Source organism: Pogona vitticeps, chromosome 5 (genome assembly GCF_051106095.1).
Source record: "Pogona vitticeps strain Pit_001003342236 chromosome 5, PviZW2.1, whole genome shotgun sequence".
Lineage (NCBI taxonomy): Eukaryota > Metazoa > Chordata > Lepidosauria > Squamata > Agamidae > Pogona > Pogona vitticeps.
The window spans coordinates 194,233,889-194,252,613 of NC_135787.1; positions in this window are offsets into that span (position 1 = coordinate 194,233,889).

Sequence of the window (18,725 nt, forward strand, 5' to 3'; positions counted from 1 at the left end):
TTTGACCCGCCAAGCCCCCATTCCGCTACACAGATCTCAAGGGTAGAAAGGAGGAGAACCACCTCACCCTTTCATCCATTGAGTTTAAGTGGAGGGGAAAACCCCTGCTTTTCAAGCTCAGTAAAGAAAAGCAGAATATATGTGTGACTAACTGAAAATTCCGTAGATGCTCTGAGTACAGTATTCTTAGCAATGATCGGAGCTCCATAAGATGCAGAGTTCAAATGGACAGCAAACTGGAGAATCTTGTACTTAACAAGCCCTTCTAAACAGGTAACAAGAGACATGAAATTAGCCTTTTCAAACCTAGTACTTCCAGATATACTGAACCACAACATGCTGCATGCTGACTGGGGGTGATGGGTGTTGTAATCCAACACATCTAAACCCCAGCAGAATAGAGAAAGTCTCATTAAATCTTTGATATTATTATGGCAGCTAAGAAGGCAACTTCTTTAGACAGCCTTTTGAGCAGCCAGGAAACAACTGTCTAGATGGGGAGGTCCTTTAAAATTTTCAAACTTTAAAAGCTGTAGTTTTTAAGTACTCTTTTTAATATGCCATTTTAAAACCTTTCTTAAGCCCTGTGGTTGATTTTAAATTTTCTGTGTGCAGCCGTGGGTCCACATTAGGGGCAAAATAAAAATCTAAGAAACAAATAATAAATAATTTCATTAAGACATTGCTTTGAAATCTACACCTATTGTTTATTTGATTTATTCATAAAACTTTTAAAATAAAGATTTTGGTAGATTTTTTAAAAAAATTATTTAAATCATAATTTTGGAGATGTCCCTGATGGAAAATGTGTTCCTCTGTGTGCTCAAGTGAATCTGAGTGAAATAAATGAAAATTGTTAGAGGCCACAAACAAGCTGATTTGAGCAATGTGGTTGAAAACGGATCCCTGGGTTGTTTTAAATCCTGTTGATTTTTCTGCATTCATTCACAACAATCTGATTTGGACTGCTCTGAATTCCTAGAAGTCTGAATGGATTTTATTCTGATGTGTAAATGCGCACAGAAGGTCTTTATCTTATTTCATTTCATTTCTAGTGGCAAGCCACCACTCTGGGCAGTCTGCAAGAATTAAAACCTTCCAGCCACCCGCCCTAAGCAAAAATAAACAAATAATCTTTATTTGTGATAACTGCACCATCCATCCATCTGTTCTAAAAAAAGGAACCCCCAAGTTTTTAGCTGCTCCCAGTTAACACCAGGGCTCCGCGCGGGTCTCCTCGTAAGTCGCCCCGGCGTCCTTTGCCCTCGTAGGTGCGCACAGGGAAGGACTCCAGTTCCCATTATCCCCAGCCAGTAACATGTGCCGCCCCCAAGACTCCGGCAAGGAAGGAAGGGACGATCCAAGCTTTTGCAACGACGGGGGGGGGGGGGGAGATTCTTGAATTGTGAGGATCAAAGAGATCCGGGGGGGGTTTCCCCCGGGAACCCTCCATCCATCCATCCATCCATCCCTCCATCCCTCCATCCCTCCATCCACCCACCTGTTTGGCCCCCTCGCTCAGCCCGGGAGCAAACGAGGACGAATCTGCCTTTCATCTCAAAGGCTGCTTGTCACTCCCTGCGACCACCTTCCTTTCCTGCTCCCCCGGGGTTTTCCCTGATTCCCCCCCTCCCTTTTAAATTCGAATTTCCACGGCGGTGCTTCTGATCCTGTTGCAAGCCTTTTCCCCGTTTTTCCTCGAGGGCGGGCATCTAGACGCTCCATCGCCAGACACCCCCCCGCCCCCTCGTTTCCCTTTCCTCCCCCCTCCCTGGGGTCTGATGCTTCTCCTCTTTAATTCGGGGGGGGGGAGGTCGGGCTTTGAGCAACCTGATCTTCCCACTCCCACCCCTTTCCTCCAGCTAACCAGTCCAACTGGTTTCCTTCTCCTGGATTCCCGATCGGCTCCTGCACGCATTTCTACAGAAGCCTTTTTTTTTTTTCATGTTCTCTCCGCGCCTCCTCTCCTCTCTCCCCTCCCGCGCCGTCCTGACTCGGCACACCTGCAGACAAAATAAAATAATTTAAAATAAAAATACCTCCAGGCACGTGAGAATGCGCATACACGTGTTAGATTCCTCCCCTGATCTCCACCCCCTCCTCAGTACACAGGCTAGGCTTCGCCCAAACTCGCGTGCAGGAAACCAGCGGGGTCCTTCGTCCAGATGACCAGACAGAAACGTGAAAGCGGTATTACGGCATGTGTGAATGCCGCTCAGGCCGTGACTCGGCAGAGGGTCTCCTTAGAGAATGTTGAGATCGCCTCTGCTATGTGGACAGGCCTCCTTGAGCCTGTGAATGAGCTAGCCCAGATTCAGTGGACGGAAAACCGTACTACTCTTTTCTGGCACACCAGGCCAAAAAAATAAATAAAATAAAATATAATATAAAATAAAATATAAAATAAAGAAGCAAAAAACAGTGTGGCGCCTAACTGTTATCTCTGAATGTGAGGAATGTCTGAGGAAGTGGTCAAATAGCTCAAAAGCTCGCATTAAAATATTGCCCTTATGGGGAAACCCGTTTTCCTTTATTTGCGAAGAAACAAAATTATTTTAAAAACCAGGGACTATCACACGGGGATCAAGGGACCCCCGTCTACACGGACTTGCAACGTCTACTCGGTTCAACCGCGCGCTTAATTGATCAATACCCCGTTAGCAGACCCGTTTTTTAAAAAAAATCAATTTTTACTTAGGTATCCGTTCTAGAGACTGGACGGATTCCTCTCTTGATTAAGTAGCCACGGAACCGGGAACCGGGTTCGGCCTCGAAGTTCTTCAATCTCTCCGAATCAAAAGCGGTTCCAGTCTGCATTTATTTGTCATTTATTTAATTTCCTCTGTTAATTAATGTGGTCTGTACCCAACGCCTTTCTCACAAGAATTCGGCAGACCACCTACTTAAACCCACAGATTGATTGATTGATTGATTGATTGATTGATTGATTGATTGATTGATTGATTGATTTGGCCCCCTTACTCCCTTAGGGAACCCAAGGCGGCTCACCATAGGGGGGGGGGACTACAAAGCAAAAGCAGTTTTAAAATACTATATACAACTGATATTAAGGAAGCAATTAAATTTATATTAAGAACAATTCAAAACGGTTTTTTTTAAAAAAACAACAACTATTAGTTAAAAATCAGCGTTCCTGAAACAGTTTACCGTTGAAAAGCCTGCCTGAAGACAAAGCACCAGAGAGGGGGGGGGGGGGGCAACCTGGTTTCGTTTGGAATCATGAGGCTAGAACAAATGGAAACATGGAACAAATTACCAGCAACAGAGAATCAGAATCATAGGACCAATGAGTTGGAAGGGGTCCCCATAATAAGGCCATCCAGTCCAACCCCCTCCTCAAGGCGGGGATCTAAATGTGCCCACTTCCCCCCGTTATGTTTGTGTTGATCACCCCTGAGTTGAATTACTGTATTTGAAGGCTGGGGGAGAACGCCCCGCTCCCCCCAAAAGGCAGGCGGAAGCAAGAAAACGGGGCCACGCCGGCCCTGGGGGGGGCGTCCAAGCCCCCCGACGCCCACACACGGTTTGGGGGGCGCTGCTTTTTTCTTTCAGACCAAGCTCTCCTGCTGAACAGGTCCGGGGGGGGGGGCGGCCTGTCTCTCTCCTTCACACGAACCCCTTCCCTTCACGTGTTCTTCCTCTTCCTTCCCCCTTCCTCCCGGGCTTTCCTGCTCCCGAGGCCGCATTCTCACTCACACGAGACTTTTCTTTTCACGCGACTGCAAGGTTTCACACATCCCCTCTGCCTTTCGATCCCTCCGCCCTCCCAGTTCCATCATCCTCCCGTTTCTCTCGGCCCCCCTCCCATCTCCGTTTGCTCTTTCTCTCCTCCTGCTTCTCCCTCGCTCTTTTCCTGCCTTCAGACGTGCATCCCCGCCTCTTTCCCCTCTCTCTGCGCCTGTCCTTTCCGTCCGCATCTCTCCATCCAGGGCAAGCTCCCCTCCCCCATCCCCGGGCCTTGTAATCTGGGGTGAGTGCAGGGCTGCCCGTCACGTATGAATGCTGCAGCCCCCAAACACGTGTTGGCCCCAAACACTGCCCTTCCCCGTCGCCTCTCCAGCTGCCTGGCCTTCCACCTCCGCCTCCTTCCTCTGGGGGTCCAGTTGCCCCATTCGACCCCCCAGGCCAGACAAGGCAGGCGGGAGCTGCCGGCTCGGCCTCGGGCGGCTCAAAGCCGGGGTCGGCGCCTGCAGGTCCTCAGCGCCTGAGGGCCGCCGGCCTCCTCCCGTCGCCAGCCGAGCCCACCTTCAATATTTAAACACCTCCCTTTAGACGGCATAAAAAGGAGATTTCTTTTCACGCCCCCCCCCGCAAGATCTCGTTTCCCTCCTGCCTACCTCCCGCCCCCTCCCCCGGCCAGCGGTCCAGAGCCCCTCCGGCGAGGAAATCGGATCCGCCGGGCCGGGCTGGGCTCAGGTATCGGCCGGGCGGATCGCTTTCCTCCTGGCCCAGGTGTCGGGTTCGCGACAGCAGGTAAGTGGCCGCCCAGCCGAGGCCCGGCCGGGGGGTCCCCCCGCCCGCAGGCCGGTCGGGGAGCCGTATAAATTCCCCCTGGGCCGGACCGCCCGGAAGAGTGGGAGCCGGTCAGCCAGCCAGCCGCCGCCGCCACCGCGGAGACGCCGCCTGAGCCCGGGGACTGCTGGCGGGCGGGGGGGGGAGCGCCCCTTCCCTGCCTCGGAGCCTGGCCCCTTGGCCCCCGCCGCCGCCGCCCCTTGCCCTCTCTCCCGCGCAGGGCGAAGCGGCCGCCCGAGCCCGAGGGCTGCAGGAGGCGCCCGACGACCGGCAGCGCCTTGCTCACCTGAGGCAGGTACGCAGGTGAGAGAGGCTCCGGGCTTCCGGGCGGCGGGCGGTCAGGCGGGCGGGCCGGGAGGCCTGGGCACCTCCCCGGGCTTCCTTGGCAGGCCCGGGGGCACAAGTTCAGGGGGCTGCGGAGGAGAGGAAGGGGGGGAACCAGGCGAGGAGTTCGAATACCCCCCCCCGTGCCTCTGCGGCAGGAGCTGGACTCCGGGATCCACAGGGTCCCTTCCAGCTCCGCAGTCCTAAGCTGATGATGAATGCTGATGAATCCAAGCAACCCATTAATCTGGGCCCGACGGGGGAGAAACGGGGATAAATGTGTGTGTGTGGAAGACTCAGGCAGGGGGCAAGGCGTGTCAAGGGGGGGGGGAGAGGACAAGGCCTTTGCAGCGCCAGGGACTCGACTCCCATCATCTCCAGCCGTGGGAGCTTGGTCGCCCTGGAGGATGCTAGACGCACCCGGGCGGGCGTGAAAGGGTACTAGTGGCAGGCAGGGGTGAGCCCGGAGAGAAGGCTCGTAGGCTTCTGTCTCGCCCGCAGGATGGCGGTGTCGGGGCGGGGAGGCCGACAACCCCTGGCTGTTTCCTCTCCTCCTCTTTTCAGACGTTTGAGACAGAACCAGTGAAACCTAAGTCATAATAAAATTGAAAATAAGACGAAGGGGATCCAGAGGAATCAAGCAAACTCCAAAAGCCTCCGGGCGGGGCGGGGCTTTGTCCGGATGGACTCTGAAAGCCAAGGAGGCCAGCTTTCGGGTTCTACAGAACTCTTCGACCAAAGCCTTTTTCTTTAAATGGGGGTCGCCTTTTGGGTCCGCGCGTCCCCTCCCCCCGCCTCTCCCCCCTCACCCCCGCGCGCCTTTCTCTGCGCCCAATGAAGTTTTTAGGTGGCTTTTAGGGTGCGATGCGAGAAGGGGGGAGCGCGTCTGGCCTTCCCCCAACCCCGACCGGTGAAGAGCTAAGGTTCCCCCCCATGGCTCTCTAGCCGGGTTGGGGGTGGCTGAGGATGATGGAACTTGTAGTCCCCCCCACGTCTGGAAAGTGCAGGATAGGGGACACTGGTGGGGAGACTCTGGATTCGAGCCAACCAGATGTTTCTCAGCAAATCTTTCCATTTTCCTCCCTTGCCGCCACCGCTGCATTCAGACGTGCTCTTAAAACCGGATTTTTGAAACGCCATGGATTCCCGTGGCACTCCAGGATATTTCTGTGTTACCTGGCTGGGAGGGGTGTGTGTGAACGGAAGAATGGCGACAATGATTTGAAGGGTCCCGATGGGCTGGCCGAAGCTCCTGCTTCAAAGCTCCAAAACGGCCTGTTCGCTTGGACTATAAATCCCATAATCCCCTGCCAGCCGGCTGGTTGGAGGTGTTGGGAGTTGTAATTCACCTCTCACCAGCTTTCCTGTCCACCATCGCCAGATAGATCCCACCGGGAAGCTCAGCAGTCAGTTAGGAACGTTGTTTCCCAGCACCTGATATTCACAGGTAGCCTGCTTCTGAACATAGCGGTTCTACTTAGACCCCCCCCCCCAAGAGCGCCAAGGCCGAGAGGTTCTGGGCGTTCTGCCCAGAATGGGGCGAATCCAGATTAAAGCCCCAGTTTAGAACAGACCTACAGAAACTAGATTTAGGTTACTCACGAGTAACCAGCATTCCTTTGATTGCCATGGGTCTACTTTAAGTAAGACTGAATCTGTGGGGCAAAATGTTCCTAGCATTTATGTTGTAAACCGCCCAGAATGTCCTGTAGCACTACGGGCGATATAGAAGGATGCAGCCCAATAAGAATAATTTTTTTCCACATTAATTTTGTGTTTATTAATACTGGGCACACCTCCGGCCAACCAAATGCTTTTTGAAGGTCATTTATTTTATTTTCTATTATTTAATGTTATTTAAAAAAAATTTTAAAAAAATCACCGGCGCTCCCTTTCTCCTTAAAAAAGGACCCAAGGCGGTCTACCGAGGGAGCGTTGTTGAACTGCACGGGTGTTTCTGTCCTGTCGATTTCAGTGGGGTTTACTTTTGATTAGTTCCCAGGAGACTTGTGTGCAAATGCTGCAGAAATGCGCCGCGCTCCTTCGAGCCTGTAAAAATCTGTGCACCTTGGATGAGACGGTGCCTACAGGGTTTGGCTGAAAAAAAAAACCACTTTAACCCTGAAGACAGTATCATTCTCTCTGATGAAGCATGCTGCGGATCCGGGTGGTCTGCTGTCTTGAAGGTCCCGGGCGCCTGGCAGTTGGGCATCAACCGACAGACGATTTGCGCCGGTTCCTTGATTCCGCCTTATGAGCGCGGTGTTTACGCACTCCGCTCTCCGAGAGTTTATCCCCGGTGTTGCTCATGGAATGGTCGCTTTGAAAATTCATCCTTCCGCACACGTATCTGTGCTTGGCTCGGTTCTCACGACCATCCGGGGGCGGTCGCTATGGCGAGAAACGGTGGCTAGATCTTCTGCGCCACAAGTGGCCTGTAATCCGCAGCCGCTTCCCGTGAGCTAAAGCCGGTCCTCTTAAAGCTGCCGCCGTATTTTTTTTATTATTATTATTACTCCTCCATGGCTTTGATTTATATATATATATCGCTCCTGTGAAGGCACGCCGTACTCTGGGTAGGGCGTGCATGAACACGGCGGTATAGAAATTAATCAATTTACAAACTTTAAAGTTTAAAATCCTGCCAGACCCCCCCCCCACCTAACAATGCCTAGGACAATCATAGGGCCATTAAAATAATAATAATAAAATTAAATAAAACCGAGAGAGACAAAGAAAAGGAAAAAGACAATATTAACATTTTTGTGTTGTTCTGTTGCCGTTCTCCGCGCCGAAGCAGGCGAGCCCGGCTCCCTCTTTGAAAGATGATCGCATAATGAGCGTAACAAGAGAATGGTGATGATACAGAAGGCTGGAGGAGAAAGGAGATGCTTTTAGGGCCACAACGCCGAGCTAGGCAAATCGGAAAAGTCTCGCTCTCTCTTTTTTAAAGGAGGACGGCAAAGGCCAGGATTCTGGGTGTTGTAGTCCATAACGCGAAATTTCCCGGGTTCGGGATGATGGTCTGCCTAGCCAGTGTGCGGCAGGAGGTCGTTTCCTAGAAGCTTCAACCCCCCCCCCGGGCCCCGGGGACTGTTGAAGGCTTGCACCCCCCTCAACCGCCTAACACCCACCCCCATACCGGCCCTAGAAGTGCGGCGGTGCTCCACCCACTGGTCCTCCCGGCCCACCAGCCACCCACCATCTGGCGGCCAGTCATTTGATCCGGCACGGCGCGCCTTAAAGGGCCATCCGCCTCCCAGCCTGGGGGGGGGGGAGCCCGCCACCCCGAGCCAGGATGAGACTCTGTTCCCCTCTCTTCCCCGCTACGTCGCCCCAGAGATGCGCCATATATTCCCCGACCAGCCTCCCCCCCCCCGTCCCCGCTCGCCTTTTAAAAGCCGATTTCCCAACGAACAAGCCCTGGTCCCGCATCCCACGCGTTAAACAATAAAATAAAATATCCAGCCGAAAACCGGTCCTTGCCGATCATCTGCCCGGTGAGCGAGCGGCTCGCCTCCGTCTGTCGATCCTTTAACTCAACACCCGCCTTCGCCAGCTCTCTCGCTCCTGCCTTGGAGCGGGACCCTTCTCTGCTGACTCGCGCGTAAAAATGTTTCAAAAATTAAAATAGAATAGAATAAAACAGCCATGTCATCTCACTCTTAGGCCTGAAGGAGCGGCCTTGATCCACAGAACCCTGACATCCAAGCATCGCAGTTCCTTCCTTCCTTCCTTCCATTTTTGTACCGCTCCTCCGTCCCAGGGACACACTCGGGGCGGTTTACAACACAACGCGACCAGCATACTTAAAACACAATTTAAACACCACAGAAAAGAGAGATAATAAAATGCAAGTAGCCAAATGCTATCCAAAGCATTAAAATCATAACTATTAAAATAATACCGGTTAAAGGTACCACCACGTTTTCCTCTTTTTTATTATTATTATTTCTGATTTTTCCCCCTTTTGTTCTCTGGCCTGATGCTTTTTCGAGGATATAAATTTATTTATTTATTTATTTATTTATTTATTTATTTATTTAACTTATATGCCGCCCGCACTACCCGAAGGTCTCTGGGCGGCTTACAGCAGCCTCTGCAAACCTTCCTGCGCGCTCACGGCCTTCTGTATGTATTTACATCCCAGGGAGTTACTTATAATCCGTGCATTTTTCCTTCCTTTCCGCCCCCCCCCCGCCCCTGAGCACCTGCGACATTTCCTTCCGATGCCATTTCCCCCCCCCCCTTTTCGAGTCTTGCCGTCCGCCTTGCTCCCTTCCCTAAGCCTCGGACTTCGCAACGCTCCGCGAGGACCGGGGGTCCCTTCAGCTCCGAGGCCGGACCGTTGCAGCGCATCTCTGGGGCCGCGGAGCCCCCACGCCCGCGCCCAACGCGGCGCTTGCACGGCGGAGATGTAACGGGAGGGTCTAGGAGCGAAGCCCCGGAGCAGTGGGTCCGCTCGTTATTCGGAATCGTTACAGACCGCGTCCCACAACTAAGGCACCAATTGGCCTGTCGGTCTTATTTCTATTTGTTTTTTTAAAAAATCTTCCTATCTACTGTTGCGAAGACTCGGTCTCAAGAATGCCGGAGGCTCTTAAAAAACTGAGAAATGTACGAGAGATTTATCTTTCGCAGACACGACCTGGCTTCCTCAGAGGCGCTTCTAAACAAAAGGGAAGGAAGGAATTTTGTCAATTAAACAGTGGTTTTTGCTTTTAAATCATCCGCATCTGTTCTAAGCCCTTTTCAGGGGGACGTACAGTTTGCTATTGCAGGTTTTTAGGTATGCCTCGAAGCCCCTAATATATTTTAAACTACATAGTTAATTCTTTATTTTTATTTTTGTTCTCTCTCTCTCTTGATAGATAGATAGATAGATAGATAGATAGATAGATAGATAGATAGATAGATAGATAGATAGATAGATAGATAGATAGATAGATAGATAGATAGATAGATAGATAGATTATATGTCATCGAAGCGACCAACATGAATCTGACCCAGCTCCGGGAGGCAGTGGAAGACAGGAGGGCCTGGCGTGCTCTGGTCCAGGGGGTCACGTTATATACAGTATAACTATTAAATATATATAACTATTTTTATTTTTTTACTTTTTAACACACACTCCTTCCTCTCTCTAGTTAAAAGCAAAAGAAAATATAATATATAATATATAATATGTAATATGTAATATGTAATATATAATATATATAGATGGAGGTGCAGTTTGTTCTATCAGTCCCCGAAGTGACGGCACGCTCTTCAGGGCCAGGATTCCTCCCTCGGAAAAAGACGCCAAGCAAAATCCGGAGCACAACCGAGTTTTTCCTCCCTGCGCCGCGGGGGCTTTTCTCCGCTGCCTTGGGGCGGAGGGGACCGGGGTGGGGGAGAGGCGCGACTCCCGGAGCCCAAGCGCCGCTTCGGAAGCCGAGCCGGGCTGGGCCAGGATCTAATCCTCGCCTTCCACCGGCGTCTGGGTCCCTTCAGAGGGATTAAGGGGAGGGAGGGAGGGAAGGAGGGGGAAAACGAGAGCCCATAAAATCCGACAGGGAAGAGCCTTCCCCGGTTTCCGCCCCCGAGTAGGCGGATCGGATCCCAGCTCCCATCAGGCGCTCGGCGGGGTAATGGGAGTTGTAGTCCCGCCCGGCTGGAAGGCGCCGCTGGTTCGGTTCCTTTTCCTTGGGGTTATCGCAAGCCGACGAACCTTGAGGCCAGTTCGGCGCCCCCTCTCGCCTCCCAGGCCTTTTTACTCTCGAGTAGGCACGCCTGCGCGGGACCCCGAGCGGTCTCGCTCGGCCTTCGGTTGTTTGCCTTCCGCCCGGATCTGGCTCGCGCCCGAAACCTCCTTCCTGGATATTTTTAAATGTAATCGAGGAATTATTTATTTACCAGTGCCACCATCACCCTCAGGGCTAGCATTAATAATATTTTAAATTCCATTCAGTCCATTTCCTCTCCAAAAAATTCATTGTTTCTTCCCTCGGTGTATACCCCTTCCCTCTCTGGAATACATATTCCAAGAATACACTCTATATTTTCTGAAAATCATTATTTTTTGATAGGCCTCTTCTTATTTTCATATCCCGTGTCAGTTTATCACTAATTGCCATATTCCATAGTTTTCTATACCATTCCTCTAAATTGAGTTGGTTATCATTTTTTCCAAATTTTTTGTAAAAATTAACCTTGCTGCCGTAATCATTATTACTACTAAGTCATTATTATTATTATTATTATTATTATTATTATTATTATTATTATTATTATTATTATTATTATTATTATTATTATTATTATTATTATTATTATTATTATTATTATTTTTTAAGTCTTATTCCTCCCCCTCCGGTTTGCGGTTCACGTTCGGCAGAGCTCAGATCGAGATGACCTAGATTCCCATCCACCTCCACCCCAAAGCAATGTGCCTTTTTTTTCCTTTTCCTTTTTCAAAGGCAGGAGAAATAATAATAATAATAATAATAATAATAATAATAATAATAATAATAATAATAATAATAATAATAATAATAATAATAATAATAATAATAAAGGGAAGAATTGCATCCGACATTGAGATTTGTTGTTGCTGTCGTTGTTGTTTTTTAATTACTCCTTTAGCCTTTCAGCCCTCCCTCCTACAGATAGGTCTGCTCAGCCTTAAGCCTCGGGTAAAGAGGCGCGTGGGAAGCCGCCCTACACGTATCCCTGCGCTCTCCCTTTCGCTTGCGGGGTCCAGCTCAGCCTCCGGTGGATCGGGACCCAGATCTTTCCCGGTTCCACCTCCCGCCCTTTCTTTTCGAACCTGTGCGGTTTTCCCTTCTCTAAAGCGATCTCTATCGAAAAGAAAGAACTCTATGCGCACGTTGTTGTTGTTGTTGTTAAGGTTTTTGGATAAAACTTGTTTCTGTTATTGAATACTAGTGAATGTTTTTGTAATTTTGTTTGACTCTTTGGCATTTTCTTCTACTAATACTACTAATACCGTAATAATACTAGCCAGCAATATTAGGAACAGCAAATATTCTACGTCAATACTTAACAGATACTTTGGTTTTTGGTTAAAACTTGTACAGTATCTTTTATTGAATACCAGTGCATGTTTTTACAGCTTTGATTGACTACGCCTGATATTTTTGAATAATAATAATAATAATAATAATAATAATAATAATAATAATAATAATAATAATAATAATAATAATAATAATAATAATAATAATAATAATAATAATAATAATAATAACAACAACAACAACAACAACAACAACAACAACAACAACACAATACAATAGCAATAACAATAACAACAACAATAAAGTTCTTGCTACTTACTTACTACGTATTATAATTGCTACTTAATTATTACGTCTTATTTTTATGATTATTCTTCTTGGCATCCCGATTTTTGCTAAAGAGGCCCTGTCCCCAGTTTCTCACCCCCCCGGGCCCCCCCACTGTGACTTGCTTTATTCCTAAAATTCGCCCCCCTCTCTCCCCCCTTGTCCTTTTCTGGCTTTTCTTTTCTCTCTTTTCTTCCCCCCCCACGCCCAAGCCCACATGGACCCCCGGACCTCCCCCCTCGCCTTCCCCTGCCGTGAGAAGCGGGTTCGGGGGGAGGGAAAGACACCCTCCCCCAGGTCAGCCTTTTCCAAAGACCGAATCCCAGTTTGCTCCAGTCCACCAGTCCAGGCACCCACTGGGAGTGCCGCTCTAGGAGCCGGGGTTGGGTGGGTGAGTGGGGGAGAGAAACCAGAGGAGGAGGGGGGGGCTCGTGAGCGGATCGTGGCCGGACAAAGGCGAGGAAGACTCCGGGCGGGGAGGGGGGGCAATGCCCCGGGATTCGATACCTGGGGAGAAAGGACGCGCCAGCGAGCTGCGGAAGGTGGCTCAAATCCCCGTCGGGTTGATCCCGTCGCTGCGGCTTTTCTTTCGAGGCTGGGAATCCGAGAGGCCGGGGGGGGGGGAGGCGGAGAGAGGGAGGGACAAGGTGCTCTTTGTCCGCCCCGGGGACCCACCAAACCGGTGCAGGCAGAGAAGGGAAGGGAAGGGAAGGGAAGGGAGGGGGGAATCCCATACAGGTAGGCTGGGAGGGAAGCCGGCCGGCCGGCTCCAAAACGCCTCCAGGTGCGCATCCCGGACAGGTTCAGGCGGGGGAGGGGGAGGGAGAGGGGGAGGGGGAGGGTCCCCTCCGATGCCCTGCAGGCAAGTCAGATCTTCGGCTGCCTCTTTGGGGTGGGGGTACCGGCCTTGCCTTCTCAAATAAATATTTGCAAAAAGTGATCTTCCCGAAATGGACGTTTCCCGAGGCGGGGGGGGGGGGCGCTGGCGGAGCAGGGAAACGAGACAGGCGTGACAAGGAGGAACCCCCGCCCGGGAAAAAGTGGATTGTTAAAACACGAATCAGGATAGTAACAAGTATAACAAGAGATCACACGAGAGGATATTAGAGGAGCGAGGCCTTGCGCCCGGTGGGTGTGGACGGATTAAACGGGTGGGGTGGGGTGGGGAGAGAGTGGCTGTGTGGAAAGACAAGGTCCAGGGATCGCACCCAAGGGGGCACGATCCACGTGGAGAGTGCAGCCACTGCTTTTCCGGTAGGAATGAAGTTTGCAAGGGAGATTATTCTAGAGCAGATGTTGCGGAGGAGAATATCAAGCCATGACATTTAATGGCCGTTTCCCCATCGCCTCTGTCAGCCAGAGAAAGCTGACTCCCCGAAAATGTCCTTTTTCCTTCCTTTTAATCCATCACCTGCTCCTTCCTTCCTTCCTTCCTTCCTTCCTTCCTTCCTTCCTTCCTTCCTTCCTTCCTTCCTTCCTTCCTTTCCTCGGCCAACCCACACAATCCTGCTGGGGGGCGGCGGCTGGAAAGTGCCCCCAGGACGGGGCCAAGGAGCGGCGCACCGGCCTGGGTCTCGCCTTCCCCCGAGAGGCGGCCGGGCGGCGAGCGAGAGGCGCCCAACAAAAGCTGGCGGCGGCGGCGGGGGGGGGAGGGGGGGAGGGGGAGGGGGGAGTGACATCCAACCGGGGCAGCCGGGCTCACGGCGGGGGCGCGCGCGCGCTCCCACCCTCCTCCGACCCGCGCGCCCAGCCCAGCCCAGCCCAGCCCAGGGCCTTCGGCGGCCCTAACTCGCGAGTCACCGGGTCGGGGCCGGCCGGTCCCCCGTGGTGGGTACTTACTTCCGAGGACGCTCCGGAGCTGCTGACTCGCGAGTCGACCCTCGGCAAGGATGGGCGGGGGGGGGGGTGCGCGCCCCGGCTTCCCGCGCCGGGAGGGATCCGGAGCCGGCCCCCGCCTCTCCTGCCCGGCCGCCCCACCTGCGCGGGCGCCTGAGCCAATGGCGTCGCCGGGCGGGGCTGCCGGGTGTCCCCCCCCCCCCCGGGCCGCCCTCCCAGGTAAGCAGATCGTTGCCCTGCCCGCCCTCCGGCCGGATGAGACCCCCTTGCTCGAAACCGGGGCTGCGCCTTCGGGGAGGGGAGGGTGGCAGGAGGGGGGTCTCCCCTCTTTTTGGGGGGGTCTGCGGGCAAGGGGGGAGGGCAGATCCGAGAGCCCCCCTCTCGGAGCGCGAAGGCAGAGAAAAAAGGGGATCTCGGATGGGGGGGAGGTCCGAGCAGGGTGGCCCCCTCCCCTCCCCCTCCCCGGCCCCTCCCTTCCCCCTCTCCTCCCCCCCCCGCTCTTCACCTGGCGCTCTGCAAAGCCTGGGGCGATGCAGCCGACATTTGATCCCCGGAAGTCGGCGGGATCTACAGCCCTCCCCACCCCTACCCCTCCCCTCTCCCCCGCACCCCCACCCGCGCAGTGCTGGGTTGGGCCGCTGCGCGTTCCCGGAGGCGCCCCGGGACTCACACCGGCCCCAGGAGGCGGCGGCGGCGGCGGCGGCAGGAGGCGCGCTCAAAGGGCACAGCCCGGGGACCCTGGCGTTCGGCCCGGCCGGGGCTGGAAGGGAGGAGACGCGGCTTCCGTAGCCTGGGGGGGGGGGTTGAAGGATCGCTCAGCCCTCCCCTCCCCTGCCCTCCCCTCCGGGTGGCGGATCCTTTGGGCAGCTCAGAGATGCTGCGCCACGCAGCCGACCTGCGCGCCTCGCAAGAACCGAACACGGGATGCGGGGCACAGGTTTTCCTCCCTCCCTGCCGGATCGGGGTAAGTGCTTTTCTTTCTTTGGATCCCGCTTGCACTGGGGGTTCGAGAGAGAGGGACCCGATGTTCCCCCCCCCCCTAGAACCTTCTTTTTACCCCAGAACGCCCCTGTTGCATTCTTTAAACCTCTGGAGTGCAAGAAATTAACAAAGATTTTGCCTGCTCCGCTTCCTTCCTCCTGCTTGGCAATCCGAAGTCTGTCTGTGTGCGTGTCTCTCTCTCTCTCTCTCTCTCTCTCTCTCTCTCTCTCTCTCTGTGTGTGTGTGTGTGTGTGTGTGTGTGTGTGTGTGGAGGGGAGAGACCTGGAGAACTAAATCTTTCCCCTTTGAAAGAGAATGGAGAGCGATTGGAGACTCGCTTTGCAGCGCGGAGGAGACGAAATTTTGTGTGTGTTTGTGTCTCTCTGTGTGTGTGGCAGACAGAGCCACGGAGCTCTTTTACATCCCCGGGGCAACCGAGACCCCTGGAACAAGGAACACCTCCACTTTTCTAGGGGGGGGGGACTCGTTGGAGAAGGAGCGGAGCGCAAACGCCGAGGCAGGGAAGATGGCAAAGCGCGCGGGATGGAGACGCGAGGATTGGAGCGCGCGGGGGGCCCGTCTCGGGCCGGGGTTCGTATGGAGACCCGACCCGCAGAGACGCCCCGTGTGGCCAAGGGGGTGGGTGTGTTTGAATCCGATTCCGATTCCCTTCGGTTCGACGGAATACACGATCTTCCCTTCCTTCCGCATCGGAACCGCCTTGCGCTCCTTTTCTGCGCGGCGCTCCGCGGGATCCCCGTCGGCGATCCTGACTCTCTTGGATTCCCCGCCCTGTTGTCGGCGCGAATTGGGTTCCGCTCGCATGATTGCGCTCGAGTGAGTGGGTTTCAAAACAAAACCTCCCCACCCCACACACACGATAGAAATCTTGGCTTCTCCGGCTTCGAGATCTTCTGGATTTCGACGCCAGGAATTTTTTTCCAGCGACTGCTCCTTTCTTTGCCCGAACGAGGTTTTGTGAAACGTGCCCGGACCGCAGGCTATAGAAACCGCTCCTCCTTTTCTCAAGTAGGATCAACTTACATAACGAGATATTTCCCCTTCTTAGAAGTTCCTTCCCCAAAAGGCGTCATGGAAACCGACGACAGGCGCCTGTGTCTGTTTTGGTGAGGGGCGGTGGCTGTTTTCTTGACGAGCGACCGGCTTCGTTTGTTTTAACTCAGGGGGATGATGATGATGATGATGCTTTCCTCCGCGGCGACCTCCTCAAATGCCATAGCCCAAAGGCGGCCACTTTCCACCCAACCTCGGGGGTAGGGAGGTCCCGGCGCGTTTCTAGCCCTTTATAGAGGTTCTCCCTGCTGCTCACAAGCAAACCCCGTCTTTAAATATCGTTTGCTAAGCAAAATGAGGAGTCAGCTTTTAAAGGGATTCGGGTCGCGGTGCTAGTTCTCACTTCACGAGAGTAAAGCGTTTCAGACGACATGGATCTGAAGCATTCTGAAATGATGCTGAAGGTTGGGGTGCCCTTAGGACTGTGGTTGTTAAACTGGCAATACTAATATGGGGATAAAGAAATGGAAATGAATGAATGAATAACATTCGTCTCACGGAAAATTCAGAAAAAAAAACCCCTTTGTTTTGCAAGGGTATTTTTCGTCCGGCTTTCTTTTAGAAATCTAATCCTGGGCGGGCAAATTCCCGACCTACTGGGGAGTAATCTATTGCCGTGCTAGGCGTGTCTACTCTGGAGTAAGTCCGACCACGTTCGTTGGGAACGGTCCTTCCTCCGTGGGTTTAAAATGGTAGCCCTGGGCGACTTTCAAAAAATAAAATAAAATGGGAGATTTATTGATTGATTGATTCCCACCCGTTCAGGAGCGTCCCAGCCTTTTCACACGGCTGGGTTTCGACTGGATGCTAATTTCCACTCTCTCGTCGGGTTATGGGGTGGTTTCGACTAAAACGCAGGACAATCATTTTGAGGGGGCTGTTCAGTGTGGAACCCTATGCTCAGGGTTGGGGGCTTCACCCTGGAAAGAGGTGAAAATAATTCGAAGCTGGCACTTCTGGCCAGGCTGGAGGAGAGCTTGATCCTGCACAGGGAGCGGCCAAATAAACAGGGACGAGCTTCAAGGTCGCGGGAACCTTTTCCAGGTAGAGGCCAGCTTTTCCTTTTAGCTGATATTGGAGGGCTGCGAGCGAGGCGGCCTGGCCTTTGGGACCGAATCCGTCCAGAGGCTGGGCCAGAAGTGGTCCAGAGCTGGTAGGAAAAGTTAGCTCCGTTGTCAGTCTACCAAACAGCACGTAGGAAGGGGAGGAAACTGAGCCAAAGGGGCTGTTCTAGGGAAAATGAAATTGACGAGAGAAATTGACTAGGGAGAAGACGGGCGATGGAAATTGACGAGTCCCTTGAAATTGACCAAAGGATGAGGCTCCATTGCAATGGAAGGGAGTCCGAAACGTGCCAGGGGACCCGACCGAATTGCAGAGGCGTGTTGGCTTCGTTGGTTTTTCGGGTGCTGCAGGCAGATGATTAGACCCCCACCCTCCGATCTTGGCGTAAAGGAGGAGGAGCTTTACTCGGCCCGGGAGAACGCCTTTCCCAAAGATGCTGCAGGAGAGCCGTACTGCAGTGGCGTCTTTTCGTTGGGTGATGGACGGGGAGGGTGGAGTTGGGTGTGGATGAAGGCACGAGGAGGAGGAGGAGGAGAGCAGAGGCTCCTCGCTGTTGAGGGGAGAGCAGTCGGGGGGCCAGTAAGGACAGGCAGCCGATGCCCGCCTGTCTCCTCTCCTCCTTGCAAGGTGAGTCGCGGATCTGCGGGCAGCCCCCCCCTTTTCCCTCTCATCCACCCCTCTTCTTCTCTCTTCCTCTTTCACCCCCTCCAAGGCCAACCTCCCCCCCCTCGCCCCACATCTCTCCCTGTCTTTCTATCCCTCTGAAAATAACCCCCCAGCTTTCTCCCGTCGTAGGGGGAAACTACAGAGTCTATAATAATCCCAGTTAAATGCGATTAAGATTTAACCCTTTGGGCAAAAGGGAAGGGCTTGGGCGTCATGCCGTCGATTTACAGGCTCCGTCAAGGTCTAGAAAGAAAGAATAAAGAGAAATCGTTGTATTTATGGGAGTGAATAAACTAGTGTTTTTAGACAGAGGAAGCCCTTAAAAACCAGCGTGGGGAGGATGGTGGAAAGCTTTGACTCCTACCTGATTCATCTTTTGCATCTATTCCTTAAAGATGTTTTTTTATAAAAAAAAATACCTATGTGGATGGTTGGCAGAGATTGGGGAGGGGGTGGAGGCTTTAGGTGAGATTTCACAACAGACCTTAGGAAGGGCGCTAGGATTTTCCGCACTGAAAGGGAATAAAGATTTATTTCCAAAGGGAAAAATAATAAAAACCAAAAACACACAGTCCATTCTTAAATGGAGTAGGAAATTTGGGAGGGGGACGGATGTAGTATGAAATATGATGACTTAGAAGTCTGTATAGTAATTCTTAGTGTTCCTTTTTGGGAATGACAATCTCGAGGCTTAAATCCTTTGTGTTTAGCTGGCAGGAGAGCCTTCGGCCATGATCGCGCCCTGCTTTTCTTAGGTTTGAGGCTGCTCTCAGGTTTTATGTTTCCCGACGTTTTACAGCTTTGACCACCAAGTGTTAGCGTTGCATTCAAGTCATATCAAAAAGTTTGTGGTCCTACTGGGTCCGTTTTTAAGGTGTCCTAACAACCACCGATTTTTT